Genomic DNA, 15,615 nt, shown 5'->3' with positions numbered 1-15,615 from the left:
ATGTAGAATGACGAGTTGGAGCGCGGCAACGGCAACTATGTTTTTGCGTCAACAAATATCAATATCTTATATCGGCTTTCTGCTTGAAAATATCGAGGTATGACTTTTGGTCCATATTGTCCAGCCCTAAGTACCCTGCAAGGTCATTTTGATTAAAGCCCCCAAATGGCTAGTAAATACTGACGTATGGTGAAATCTATTAGTCTACATCAAAATAATCACAAGCCCAACGTCAACCAAGTAAAGCTGAACACTTTCCGTAATGTAACCTTTTTGCATGCTAGCTTAAAATGTGAACCATTAATGTCATTGTGTCCACTACCAGAGCCGGACAGTAACGGAATACATTTACTTGAGTACAGTACTTAAGTACAATTTTGAGGGATCTGTACTTTACTCGAGTATCATTTTTGGGGAGTACTCATGACTTTACTCAAGTAAATTTGAGAGGCAAATATTGTACTCTTTACTCTGCTACATTTCTATCCATAACCGCGAGTACCCGTTACTTCTTCTAAAAAATAAAAAAATAAAAGGAGAAAAGAAAAAACTCGGAAACCCTAAATTTGTTGTTTCCCTCTCAAACGTGATTGGATTGTGCAGGCGCCACTGATTGGGGACAGCCTTCAGCCTATCAGCAATCACCTTTGCTTTCCGCCAAAGTCAACTCCATGGTCAGATTTAGATGAGAGACGAAACCATGGAGGGAACAATGGATGAAGACGCAGCAGGTCCATCCCGGGAATGTACCAACCCGTAGCCCCACCTCGCCAGACTATTTACATTTTCTGAACAAGTTAATCAGTCCCTCCAGAAAAATGCGGCATTTTTTTGTGATTGTTGCGGCCAAGAATCCTTGATTATGCGGCATGTTTTCTTAAAAAATGCGATGAAATATGCGGCATATTTATGCAATTTTATGCAATGAAATTGCGCGAACTTGCAGAAATTGCGGGAACTTGCGAAAAAATGCGGGAACTTGCGAAAAATGCAGCTTTTTCAATTACGTTCACGTCGCGTAATGACGTCACTTCATAACGTTCCCATGGCAACAGGGGGAAATGGCTGCTCGTGCGAAGTAACCGCAACATTTTTCAACTTTCTGCTAAAATATATGTGACTTTTTTGCCACGAAAATGCGGGGATTATGAAATCATGCAAGCCCCGCATATTTTATGTGGAAATCTGCAATTTATGCGAGAAAGTGCGGCATATTTGAAAAAATCCGGTCCCTGCATGAATATGCAGACTTTGGCTGATTATGCGTTGAATTATGCGATCGCATAATCGCGTTTTTCTGGAGGGACTGGTTAATGATAGTTTTCGCTTCAAGTGTTTGCCAAAAGAGAACTTCATCAAGGCCTACAAAAATTCATCCTCCAATTTGCGGAAGCATGTCAAGGTACGTACATTGAAATAAACTTCCTTGCATTTCTTAGCTAGATTCCAGCTACAGAAAAGTGCACTAAATGATTGGCTAGCTGCGATAATGCAGCTTTTTACATTCTCGGTTACGTTTGAGTAGTCGAAGCCACATTCCCCCTGCCAATTTGCCAGCAGCCATTGCTGTACCTAGCCATTCAGATGGCTAACTTTGGCCTGACAATTAGTTAGCATAAGCCGAGGCAAGCTAATCATGTAACATAGTTAATCAACTGAAGACCTTTCAGATTCATGTTTTGACATGCCCCTGACAAATAGGGAGAGCATACAATGTATCGTTTCTAGTGTGAGCTCGACTACGAAACGTCTTTTTTACCATACAAAAAAAATGCGAAAGCTTATTAGTTCAGTCGTAGGCTATGCTAGTTGCAAGCAGGGCATTTCAGCTCACTTATTTCACTAGAGCGAATAACTAGAGCTAGCCCTACAGTTTAGTCTAAGGGGCTATTTGGCTTTTTTTTTAAAAAAATAACAGTTCAGCTGGCCTAGACAGCAATTTACAATAGTGTTTGTTGAACTGTAAGGCTTAAATGCCTATTTAAGTGGGGGAACGCTCTTGAGTGTACTTATACCTGTCTTATTGTACAATGAAAACTTGCTGTAGCCTACAATTGTATTTAAATACATGAGAGATATTCTACCCAAAGTCTTGTATTTGCCTGACCTAATATTGCAGCACAGGTCCACGTAAATTAAAGTAAGTTGCACCAGTAAAACCAATTTAAAAGTTAGTCTGGAGCATTGGGAAATTATGAACAGCCAGCACTTCATAATTAATAATACTGCTATGTAGACTACATGATGGGTATCTTTTCTAATATTTATTAGTTTATTATAGTGTAAACTGAAATATTATGCTGTGTTTTACAGAGAAGGCATGAGACACATCTGGAGGAATACTGTCAACTGACTTCAACAGCCTGCAAGAGGCCATCAGAAGGTGGAACAGGCTTCAAGGCGAAGCAACTGAAACTGCTGGAGACCAAGCAGGTGTCTCAGAAGACGGTTGATCGGGCTATCCTCCGCTTCATCGTTCAAGGTCTCCAACCCTTTTCCCTGGTGGAGAAACCATCCTTCCAAGACCTTATTGTAGAATTACAACCGAGTAGTGCTGTCATGTCCCGCACAAATGTGCGACGCAAGATTGATTCAGCTACATCTAAAATGAAAGAACGTCTCAAGAACGAAATGAAAAAGGTACCATACATTGCCACCACTACTGATTATTGAACGGCCAGCAGAAGGAGCTTTATAGGTGTAACAGCCCACTTGCTCGACCCTTGTAGTTTTGAACGCCATTCAGTTGCCCTTGCTTGCCGTCAACTAAGGGGCTCCCACACATTCGATGCCTTGGCAGCTGTTTTGACCGACATTCATGCAGAGTATGAAATAAGTCAAAAGGTTGTTAGAACTACAACAGACAACGGGTCGAATTTCGTGAAAGCGTTTCGTGTCTTTGGTCAGCAGGACGAAAATAACAATGAAGAGTTAGTTGCAGAAGGCGGAGTAGGAGAAGATTGTGATGCATCTGATGGTGAAGAGGAAGTGGAATTCATGGATGTGGAAGCCATTCTGGAGGAGGATGATGGGCTTCAGTATCAGCTGCCGAAACATCATCGGTGTGCATGCCATTTACTAAATTTAGTTTCCACAGTCGATGTTGATCGGGCTAATAAGACAGAAGCTTACGAAATTGTCCAGATCAGCCTTTTCTAAGAGTCAGGCACTCTGGAATAAAGCATCAAGGTCTCCTCAAAATGCAGAGCTTATAGAGGAACACTGTAAGCTTCACTTGGTACAGCCTAATTCAACTCGATGGAACTCCTCTTTCATGGCCGTGGAACGTGTGGTCAGAATCATTAGAGACCAAGGAGAGGGGTCTGTGAGAACGGTCTGTGCTGCACTCAATGTTCCAATGTAAGTAGCTTATGTTAATGTATAATTGTGTTCTTATTTTGTTAGAGTAATGCTTACCACATTATCTGCTGTAGGTACATAAACAAATAAATGTCCAGCATTGCACAGTGGTTCTGTATACATTTTGTTTAAATGTGTGTTTGTTTATTTTCTTCTGTTTCTATTCGGTACAGTCCGGCTGACATAGCCTTTTTAGGGGAATATGGCACCACCATGAGTCCAGTTGCGAAGTCCTTGAACATACTGCAAGGAGAAGTCAACATTCAGATGGGCTGGCTGGCTCCGACAGTCACCACCCTCACAACCAAGCTTGAAAAGTCCAGACCTTCACTCAGACTTTGCAAGCCACTTGTTGATGCTCTTCTTGAAGGTTTGAGGAAGCGGTTTGAGAGCATGATGTCAGAGCCTGAGCTAATTGCAGCAGCCATTCTCGTTCCAAGGTTCAAAACCTCCTGGACCAGCAATGACACAGTCCTACAGCTTGGTAAGGAAAATGTTTGTTTGAAATGTTTGAAATTGTTTGTTTTTGTTGTTTTTCTTAAACCTTTACATCCAACAATGATTCTATGCAGTTGTTCACTTACAGAGTAATAATAACAAAAAATGTGTTTGTTGGTGTGATTCTGTGTTTCTAATCAAGGCCTTAGTTACATCAAGTCACATCTGCCAGACCACAATGAAGGTCTTCGGTCTCCTGATACCACATCAACCTCTTCTGATGAAGATGACTTCTTCTCCAATGTCAAGCAGACGCATTCCCATGAGATAAGTAAGCAACTTGATGGATACCTAGCCGCTACAGCTGAAGGAGTGAATACACTGGCCCCCTATCCAGCTGTGCGTAACCTCTCACTAAAGCTCAACACAGCCCTGCCAGCTTCAGCTGTGTGTGAAAGGCTTTTTAGCTTTTCACCCAAAGAAGGGGATCAATTCATTCACAATTTTGAGAACCAACTTCTCCTCAAGTTGAACAAGGACTTCATGATATTTGATTGAATTGAAGTACACTACACACACACACAGACACACACACACACACACACACACACACAGTTGTCACACATAGATGTGTGAGAATATTGTTATTCAGCTGAAAGTATTTTCTCCTGCCTTTGCCTGTATGTCAATGTGAGAGGAAGGGGCTTAATACTGTCTGAATCTTTTTTTCCCTTTTTGTACGCTGGCCTAAACACAGCTGATTAGCTGATTTTCTTTAATCATTATTATTTTCTCTTCTTTGCTATGCTGCGTGTATAACACGGTCAGGTTCAGAGGTGTGTCAGAACATTGCTATATTGCCTTCTTTGCTGGTTTAGGTTTATTGATTTGATTGATGAAAAAACACAGAAACTCACACATACATACAATTGTTAGCTGAATTTTCTTTTCTGATATTACATATTTATGTAAGCTGAGCATTTGTTTTTATGTTCTTGAGTATACTGTTATAGTGTATACTATTGTGCTATTGCCTTGTGGGCAAGTGAGAAATGTTAAATAAAGCCACATGGTAAAAAGATGAAAATGACTTGATTTTACTTTCAATTCCTTTTACATTCTCCAAGGTATTAACATTTTTCATAACTCCATGTAGGACGTTTTTATACATAAATGTAAGCACTGTGGCAGTAGTAATACAATATTTAGAAAATGTACTCTTGTACCCTTGATACTCAAGTACTTTTAAAAACAAGTACTTCAGTACTTTTACTTAAGTAGACATCTGACTGTAGTACTTTTACTTGTACTTTAGCAAGGGGTATCTGTACTTTTACTCAAGTAAGGAAGCTGTGTACTCTGTCCGCCTCTGTCCACTACCCCCTAACATGAAGCCCACAGAGGGCTTATGTACAGTTAGATAGCATGTTCTGTGACTTGAGAATTTAAAAACACATTCCTTTTAATTTAAATCAACACCAATAACTTCAATTGGCACTCTGAATATACTAGTTATTAAAAGGTATCACTATGAATTAATGAATATTGAATATTGAAGCATTCCTGCTGAACTGTGTACAGGATTCCATGTTTATGTGATAATCAGCATGTCCATATCATTGTGGAAACCATCCACTGAACTCCAACGTTGGATTATCTGACAGAACATTATGACTGCCAGTTCCAGCAAAATGTCGTGCTATAGTTGGGAAACTCGAAGACATTGGTCAGGCTAGGGCAAGGCTGAATATCAATATTCTTACCTATTTATTTAGTTTGTAAAGCAATTTCATTTCTTTTTAGCATTTTTTTAAGGAATAACATTTTAGCAAACATGTCAAGCCAGTATATATTAAATTAAAGAGCATGACAACCCTCAAATGCACTGTGCAGAAATGTATTGAGCCATTACTACCATGTAGAAAATTTTGATTTCACAAATATATTGCAGATGTCAAAGTCATCCCATGAATGGCAACAACAAATAATACAAATATTTGTTGAACACAATGCTCTTGGCCCAAACACCACTCGACTCCTCACGTTTGGCTAAGGCATGGGATTTTAGGAGGCAACTTAATGGTTATATAATTGGTGAACTGCTTACGAAAATGCCATTGGCTTGAGCCACCAAATGAATCAATTTTTTTCTGCATGCAAATCAAAGCCAAGATGGAAATGAAGAAAATAATCTCTCATCTGCATTCAATTAGTGCAGCTGTAAATAGTTTGTGTGGGGAGAGGATTTCTGCAGTCCTTTCCACTTCCAAAGCAATCCTCCAGTCCGAGCCACTTGACCCAAGAGAGGGTTGAGCTGCTTGTTGTGTAACACTATGGTGTGTTGCATTTCATACACAACATTAATTATACAACGCTCGTACTCAACAACCATGGTACAAGATTTTTTTTAAAGTAACAAGGTGAGTGGTAACCATGGGGAAAACATCTCCCGCCTCCTTCCTGTGACTCTCAGCTCAAAATGCATTTTGTGAAAGTGCTTGAAATTCAAGACGAAACAAGGGGTTCACTTACACTTAAAGAGTGAACTTGTAATGCATTAACATGCCAAATCACAAGTCACAGACCGGAAAACATAAGTCATTGAAATGTTCTATTGTTGGTCAATTTCAGTAACTTAGACCGACTTCAAGACTACAGACACTCAACAGAATCACTCATAAATAGGTTATGAAAGAAAAAAAGTTTGTTAGTCCGAGTTCCCTAGAGACATCTTCCAAATGTCCCTTATTTACTTTCATATTTGCTTTAACCATTTTTTTTTTGGTTTCAGAGAACAATAAAGCAGTATGCTGTAGAAAAGACAGAGCAGAAGTTCCAGAAGAAGAAAAAATTATCACAAAAAGAAAATAAAGCAAACTTAATTTTCTATCTGAATAGTCCCAAACAAAATGGTGGTGTTGGAGTGAAGGTAGAATTACATTAACAATCTCAGTGCTGGGACAAGCGGATATATGCAATATGCTGTGCTGATGATAAGATCAGCGTATGTCCTGTTCACAGGACTGTGTTCCAGAGCAGCCAATGCAGACAGCTGGCTTTGAATATGATAACTGAAGACAAGCCCCACCAGCCCAACAAGCAAACGATTTCATCAAAAATAAAAAAAATGAAGAGGTTTGCGGAAACCATCGCAACGCTACCTAGATGCAAAAAAATAATTGGGTTGTCATGGCATCTTAAAAATTCCAGAAGGTTTACCCAGCCAGATAACCAATAAGACATAAAAAAATTTGGGTCAACATTTTGAGGAAAGACATTTGCTTCCAATTCGTCATGGCTAGTTCCAGTTTATTTATTAATGTGCGTTTAATTGCCAATCTTAATAAGCGCTATTTGCGTCGACATTGTAGTGTTGTCGTGGTCAGGTGTTAAGGCTCTGGAGGGGAGAAGGAGTCTGGCAGATTCCTTAGAAGTCGGTTTCGTGCCCACCTTCAGACATCTTCCAAATGTCTAATTCTGGATCGGAGTCGGTCTCTGACGGCGTGCCCATTGGCCGCATCACTGCGCTCGCTAGGAGACGAAAAGGCCTGGCAGTGCTGACAGCCAGGCTGGAGCTGCAGAATATATAATCGATTATTCGCCATCTGAGCTGCGCAACAACCTGGCGAATAAATCTTTCATCGCATAAAAAGACAGTGGTTAGGAGGTGTGCTGACAGTTATACAGGAGGAAACAGAGAAATCCCTTCGCCATCGTTTGGCTGAATTGGCGCAGCTAAGGAAGGGGGTGGGGCAAGGCATGTAAAAAAACTGAAGGGTCATTTTTATCGGTCAAGATTGGGCATTTTCTCGCTTTCAAAGGCAGGTGTCATAACTGGGGGTAAAAGTTATAAGCCAATTAGACCAATGCCTCCAGCTGTTGGAAAGCATTATTCTGCAATACACATTCCGGCAATTCAGCAAACTTGATATGCTCCCCGGCAAATTATGACCTCTCCTAATTTACGCCTTTCTGAAACCTTCCCTTTTCTTTAAATCTTACTGGCTGTTTGCTGTTCCTGCACATGACAGCGGTAAAGGGAGGAGAGGCCTTCAAAGCATTCTCAATGGAGTTAATTTTAAAATCAGTTAATAAAAAGGTATTATGAAAATTATAATAAAATACATGGCTCAAATCTTAGCGAGGACTTGAGTACTCCTTGCGCACCTTGTTTCCTCATCTTGGTCCGTGATTTGTCCACAAATGTATACATCAATTTATTGATATATACTGCAAAAGAAAATAGCCAAAATACAAATTCCCCTTTTATAACGTAATATAAGATGTCGGAAAAATTACTAGAAACAGATTTCTATAACATTTGATGATGTATGCTTTACAAGTACTGGAATACACAGAATTTTACCCCTAGTACGCTTGTGTGTGTGTACACAACCAACAGCAAAAAAGTTTGTTACTTGACAGCATACCAGCGGTCAAATTCAATTCCTGTAACGATTTGCTGGGAATATTCTGTCGTCTTCCAGCACCTTTACACACCACAGCTATCCTCCATAGGACTGACCGGTGAGGTGACCACCTCTGACACATCTGAACCTCCAGACGAAGGAAACACGGATGGATCCTGAGCGGTAATAACGTCCCTAAGCTAAACTTTTCCCAGAGAGAAACTTGCACCCTTTGTTCCTTGGTGGATGAAACACTGGAGGAAGGTGGACAGACATAAAGAAAAAGAAAGCTGAAATAACAGCGGCTTGAGAGCTTGGAGTGGTGAATTGAGGCCCTTGAAAAAAGAAAACCCTGTATCAATTACACCATCGTGGGGAACCAGTATTGGATGCCAGAAAAGAGGGTTTAAGGAAGCACGATTTGTCAACAGCCAACGTTCTTCCTTGAACATACATCTCACCTACTGCAAGTTGACAATAGGAGTGGGCCGATGGTCGATCCTATCGACTGTCGACGATAGATGGATTTCATTGTCGATCGTCTCAAGTTGCAGATGAAAAGGCTATTCTTTTTTCTTTTATTGCCGGAAAAACATCGCTGTGGTGTGCTGAGTGTGGTGTGGTGGCTACTTTTACAGCTTAAAAAGCCCCACAAATTGTAAATGAAGTTAATTGGCACAGGTGGAAACTTACTCTGTAGCGCTGACCTGCCGTATCCACCCACTGCTACAAGAGGGGAGGGGAGGGGCTCGAAACCTACCGGTCTGCTCGCAGGGCGAAATGACATCACACTACGCTGCATGTCGTTTTGAAAAACTTTGTGTGTCTGTCCGTCTGTCTGTCTGTGTGTGTGACTTAAGACAATGGCGAAGCCATTGCGTGTGTGTCTAGCCGCGTTTACATGGACACTTCTGATGCGATTCGATTTTTTAAACGGAATTGATCTATTCCTATCATGCAATCGGAATGTACTGTATATATGGCATTTACAAAAGTGGTAAGCGTACGTCCGTATGTCTCTCGCGTACAATCGTTATGTTGGTCTGACTGGACTTATATGATATATGTAAGAGATACATTATAATATACATTAGCCTATTGCACGGCTCCTTGCCAAAACAAAACAATACAGATTATTTTATTTATTCCGTAGGAAATTTATGAATTATTTGTACATTTGATCGACACAGGAAGTAACAAATGAGGGATTGTGCCCACTACGCTAAATGACGTATTACAGATCTCCCAGGCCAGAACCGGTCCAAATCATGTCATGTCTCCTTTGGCCCCCAAAGGAGACATAACACTGGGCGATATGGCCTGCTGGCGTGGATATGGAGGTGAGCTAGCATCTTCATGGCTTTACTCACATTAGCCTCACCTCTTAATTATTCATTAGGGTAATTGAGACTTGACGGGCAGCATCACGGCTGCACCGCTTGACTGGTGTAAGCTTGGCTATAAGGAGTTGAATAAAATACAAATTCCCTGCCTCCTGACAGGATCATCAAAATACAGACTGGTACCTAGATCCTGATGTCAAAGCTGACTCTGTGCAGTCATAGCTGACCAAGGAGGGAGGAAGAGGTCATCTGCTGCCCACCGCCACAACAAATTGATTTGGACTAATTTTATTAGTAATGGATGTGATAGTAAAGTCTGGATAGAGGAATACTGATTTGATCACCCAGCTCTGTACCGTTCTATAAGTCCACCTGAACTCCATGGAGAATCGGGTGAATCGGATGGATCAGGACCTGTGAAACTCTTTTCAGGGGCATCATCGTCTTGTATATTAACTATAACTGATGAGATGGCTTGCTTAGGCATGTCAGCTGCAAGGAAAACACATTTCTGACTATACGTATTCAACTGTTAATTTACAATCTAATCTTTTACTAACCCTGTTAAAGATTTCTATACGTTTATCGTTAACGACATCTATGAAAAAAGATAATAGAAACAAAGGTTATGCTATAGATGCTTTCAGTCAGCTCACGTGTTTGGATGATTCAAGACCAAACTCTCTTAGTACATTACACCATATTTACGAGGGGAGCAGAGGTCAACCTTAAGGGCCTCCTTGGCTGAGAACCAGGACAATGCTGGGGTTGTTTACCTGTGAGGCGGAGTCATCCAAAGAGCAAATGGAAAACATGCAACAATGCAAATAGGCAGGGTGGCTAAACTCAGACCAAGGGTGGGATAGGATTAACATTGTTATCAATGGTTCCCTAAATGTGACGACATGGTTCCACCTCAGCAAGCTTCACTGTACATAATAAACTAGTATCTCACCATGTTGTTGAGTCAGTTGATGAATTAGTGTATTCCAGTTGATATAATGCACAGCAGCGTATACACAACAAACGTGGATGGATAAAAATACAATTGTACATGAATGTATCGGATTCGTGGATTTATTACAGCCACAATACCAACAATTGCGCAAGTATTTATACACAGTCGGTGGTTTGAAACTGTGTGGTGAGCATCTGTGAGCACCACCTGACCAGGGCTTCTGCTCACTCACCAACTGGTATGCTGCGTCTGTGCCACTGTCAGACCGGGCATCAATCCCAGATCTGTATCCCCTGTAGTAGTTCGTTCTCTCTCTCTCTCTCTCTCTCACACACAGCTGGGGACTCTTCCCCAGAAAAGCTATGGGGTACAATAATTCAAGATAAAGGCAATATCGTATCTCATATTTTGATGAGACAGCATCATATAATATGGACATTTATGGTACTAGACCAGAGGTAACTAAATGGTGGACTCCAGTCCGGACCGAGTGACGGTTCTATCTGGACGCGACACATTTTTAAAAAATTGAGAAATTAATAATAATATTGACAGAGCGTTTTTTTCAACCGGCGCGGCTATAGATCTTTGTCGCAGCTTGTCCAGCTTAGGTACATACTTCATAAGGTTGTAGCGCTTCACGCTACTCAGCCAATCAAAGCAATTGTTTAGAGTGCGTGGAAAGAGAGGTGGGTAATTGTGGAAAGGGCTCGCTAGAGAGAAAGAGAGAGGATCAGACAGACAATCGGAAGCAAGAGCTAGCAAGAGGAGAGATAACAGCATGTCGTGCTCAAAGATAAGAAAAGTAGACTCCGAAAATCGAGCTTTCAAGGATGAATGGACAGAGCAATATGCCTTCATTCTTCCCACTGCGAGTAGTAAACCAGTCTGTCTCATATATTCAGAGACCGTGGCAATCATAAAAAGTGGCAATGTGAAGCACCACTATGAAACAAAGCACAGGTATTTTGAGCAAACATACCTACTGAAGTCAGAGGTGAGGGCACGGAAAAATAAACAAACTCAGATCCCAGTATGATCGGTCCACCAGAATACTCCGAGCAACGTGCAAACAAATGTTCACTAAAAGTAACATGGATTTTGGGTCAACATAAAAAGCCATTTACTGACAGGGTCGTTGTTAAGGAGGAGGAATGCTGTCGATGAAACATTACTTGAGGGTAAACAAAGATAAGTTGTGTGAAAAAAATCAAGCAGGTCCTAATGTCTGCTCAAACTACATCAAAAAAGACTGAAATATTAGCCGGATGTACTGGCGCAGCTTGATGCAGCTATTCAGAGTACACCACCTGTTGATGAATCTACAGATATCATTGATAATGCCCAGCTTCAGCTGCATGTTAGATTTTTCCACAAAGAGAAGAAAGAACTCTGTGAGGACATGTTAGGTGTAACATCACTTGAGACACATACAAGAGGAGAGGACATATAACAAGGCCATAAAGGGGATGCTGAGAAAGAGGGGGATAGGTCTGAAACAAGTGGTCTCAATCACCACAGATGGAGCCCCTGCCATGGTAGGAAGAGAGAGATCTGTGGCATGGATGAAAGAGTTTGATCTCATAGTATACCACTGTATCATCCATCAGTCTGTTCTGTGCGCTAATCTGTCAGAAGAGTATGCTGAAGTGATGAATACAATGATGAAACTCATCAACTTCCTCAGAGCATCCTCATCCCATCAACATCACCTGCTGAGAGAATTCCTGAAAGAAACTTAAAATAACGCTTTAACATCTTCAGCCTGGGAGAGCAGCTCCTCCTGCTCATTCAGAATCCATTTCCTCATCACAGATGTCATAGGATTTTCAAAGGAGGTGACACAGACCTTCATGTGGGCACATGCTGGATCTCTCAAGACAGAACTGATTGATCTGCAAGCAAATGTTGCACTAAGAGAGCATTTTGGGGTAACTGACCATGCCACTTTCTGGCTACAGACAGTGTCTGAGACTGTTTTCCCTGGTCTAACCAAAGTAGCACTGTACACCTTGACCATGTTTGGCTCCACATATAGCTGTGAGACAGCTTTCTCTACTATGAACATAATAAAAAATAAGTACCGTTCTAGACTCACCAATGAGCACCTACATATGTGCATGAGAATGGCACTGACTTCATTCCAGCCAAGGTTCAAGTTACTGGCAGGGCAAGCAAAAGCCCATTTCTCTCACTAAAGATATGTGAGATGGAGAAGTGGGAGAGAGTAGGAAAGATGGTCATTAAACCTGTGTTATAATGTTCATATTTGTTCAAAAATCAAAGCACTTTGTTTAAAAAAAGACACTTTTAAAGTATTTTTTGTGGTATAATTTATGATAGTTGGCCTACTGTTATTCATGATTAGGCTGCTTATTTATTTTACTTCATGTTTCTGTGTTGAAAATGTGCGATAAATATTGTTGAAATATTATTGAAATGTACTACTTTGTTTATTACATGCATACAATAACTACATATACCCCTGAATCATAGCGCAAGTTAGACATTTGGATGGTTTGGACATTTGCTGGGCGGAAATTTGAGTCACTGTACCTCTTTGAATTCTAATTGGGAACCCCTGCACTAGACTATTAAAGGTGCACTATTAAATGGAAGTAAGGACTATATCATATCAATAGACAAGAAGGCTGTTGGATTTAGAGATAAGGTGTACTGCCAGATAGTAAACAGGTTGCTTAGCTGAAAGACCATGCAAAAACCGTCAAACCTTTGCTTGCATAGTCCAGATCTGTGGAAAATTAAAACTTGCTTGGATTATTGTAATGAGACCACAGCCATTTCATATGAAGATAACCCTTAAAATAGACCTTTACTGTACTAGGGACTTTATTCTGGGGTCAAGATATATTGTGTATCACTTTTAGGCAGAATAAAAACCAGCAATGACCACACATGGGCGGTATGGGAGTGATTACACATAACTAAATAAATAAGGAATGGGTACAGAGTTAACAGTCAAATCCATCCTGGTCAAACGTGGAGCGAGAACAAGGGCCCTTATTCACAGAAAGGCCAACTGTTTGGCCACGAGGCCCTCCGCCTCTCATCCTACCCAACCCTCATCCCCTCCATCCCTCTCTTCTCCCCTCACTCCTGTTCCAAACTATACACCACTAAGAAAACAGAAATAAATAAACACCATGTTGGCTGGCCAGCAGTGTGCCGCAGTAGTTAAGCTCCCTGAGTTACCGTCCAAAAGGCCCCTGTAAGACTGCTTCAAGAAGCCGGGGGTGGGGGGGCAGGGGCCCGATAGCTACCCCTTCATCTGTGTGTGTGTGTGTGTGTGTGTGTGTGTGTGTGTGTGTGTGTGTGTGTGTGTGTGTGTGTGTGTGTGTTCACATCAACCAGCATCCAGGATGACAAAGGCACAAGATGTAACTCACAAACAAATCAGAATGGATTTCATAATCTCATTACAAGAAGATAAATGCTCTGCGATGCTGGGAGCTAAGTGATTTGGGAAGCTGTGTGGAGCCCTACATTTCACATGATGTCAGTGTGTAGGACGACCTCACGGCCACCTTGCGTCACACCTCAGAAAGATTAGAGGTATGTGCCAGACTTGGTCACCTAGCGTCGTTTCATGGATGAGCTCACCGTTGGAGACGGCGTCAATTCCAAAAGAAAGGTGACTCTTGTAGACTGCGCTAACCAAACAGTGCGTTCATATAACTACACAATGGATCTCAACTGTACGCAAATATACAGCCACGAGACAAAAGGGTTCATACATGTAGAAGAGATAAAAATGTCCAAGATATTGGGTAACCTGGAAGGTCTCCCATCAGAGCTGCAAAGTCGGTTGACAAAAGTCAATGATGAATCATTGTGTTCTCGGCCAAGTACAAAAATAGCCATAGTGTGACCCGTATTGGCCAGTGAATAACACACACATTTTTATGTGGCTTTCTCAAGAGCTTCCTGGCAACCTGTCTCTCCCCCCCCCCCCTCCTCCTCATCAATGGCTTTCAGTGCAAGTTAGTGATCAGGATGGAATACATTAGCCATTTTATTCAGAATAAGACGCGCGCGCGCACACACACACACACACACACACACACACACACACACACACACACATACACAGCTGTGTGCAGCCCGGCTAGCCTCGCGCTAGCTCTCTCACGAGCCATCCGTACAGGACCAGATGTGAGCGCGCTCCGACCACAGACCTCGCGCGCTGCCTGTTAGCCCAAAGACTAGCACGCACACACCCCCGCCGCCGCCGTTCACCGCCACACACGGGTCACCAGGACCCTTACGTCGCAGGTCATCAGACCCGTTAATGAGCCGCCTCCTTGGTGTACTCCGCACCACCGCCGCAGTGTCGCCCGCTCCCCGCGAACAAACACCGAGCACGCGCACTGCGTAAACGGGATGTTTAGAGAGCACTAGCCCTCCGGGCCGTCCGCCGCCTAATGTCATGGTCTTACCTTTCAGAAAACATTCATATATCTCGAAAAACGTCGGTGACAATGGAGGAAATCCGAGGGACGGAGGGGACGACGCGGCACACGTCTTCTCGAGACCGCGGGGAACGGTTTCTGTTCAGTAGCGCGAGCGTTGTTGTGCGCTAGCTCCGCCCACTTTGATGGGGATCCTCTGCGTTCACACTCCAAACAAAAACGTAGAATATGACGTTTAATTTGGCAAAAAGAGAACCACGACCACAACTCAATGATAGGAAATATTATTCGATATTTATGTTGTTCGAATGTAGGCAGAACACAGAGCTTATGTTATTCTTTATTGTTTTTAATTAGTCCATTTGGATAACCATTCAGGTGATTGTGTTTGTGGACTTTCTCCTGGGTAGCCCAGAAAGTAGTGGACTTTTATTTAAAAAACAAATCACAAACTCAAAACGTTTTGTCAATATATAACACAAAAAAAAATACTCATTGTGATTCCCATAGTTATACCATGATTGGAATAAAGAGGCATAAATTAATTACAAATTCATATCAATGAAAATCATCAGATCCTCAGCAGTATGAGTTATTTATAACTAAATGGGATGCAATGTGACTAGTTCTTAATATAGAAAGAAGGAAATACAAGAAAACATCGCAAAAAAGGTTGT

General features: G+C 41.7%; 1 protein-coding gene across 1 annotated transcript in view; it reads right to left on the bottom strand.

Moving 5' to 3' along the window:
- Positions 1-15,084, bottom strand: part of mgat5 (alpha-1,6-mannosylglycoprotein 6-beta-N-acetylglucosaminyltransferase) — a 101,831-nt gene extending 86,747 nt beyond the window's left edge. Inside the window, exon 1 of the mRNA XM_079734640.1 lies at positions 14,966-15,084. The gene's annotated coding sequence lies outside the window, so the exon portion shown is untranslated. The remainder of the gene's footprint in view (positions 1-14,965) is intronic.
- Positions 15,085-15,615: the final 531 nt, after the last annotated feature.

Source organism: Pollachius pollachius, assembly GCF_949987615.1.
Source record: "Pollachius pollachius genome assembly, chromosome: 4".
NCBI lineage: Eukaryota > Metazoa > Chordata > Actinopteri > Gadiformes > Gadidae > Pollachius > Pollachius pollachius.
The sequence above is the reverse complement of the archived record's forward strand: the minus strand, read 5'-3'. Positions and strand labels throughout refer to the sequence as shown.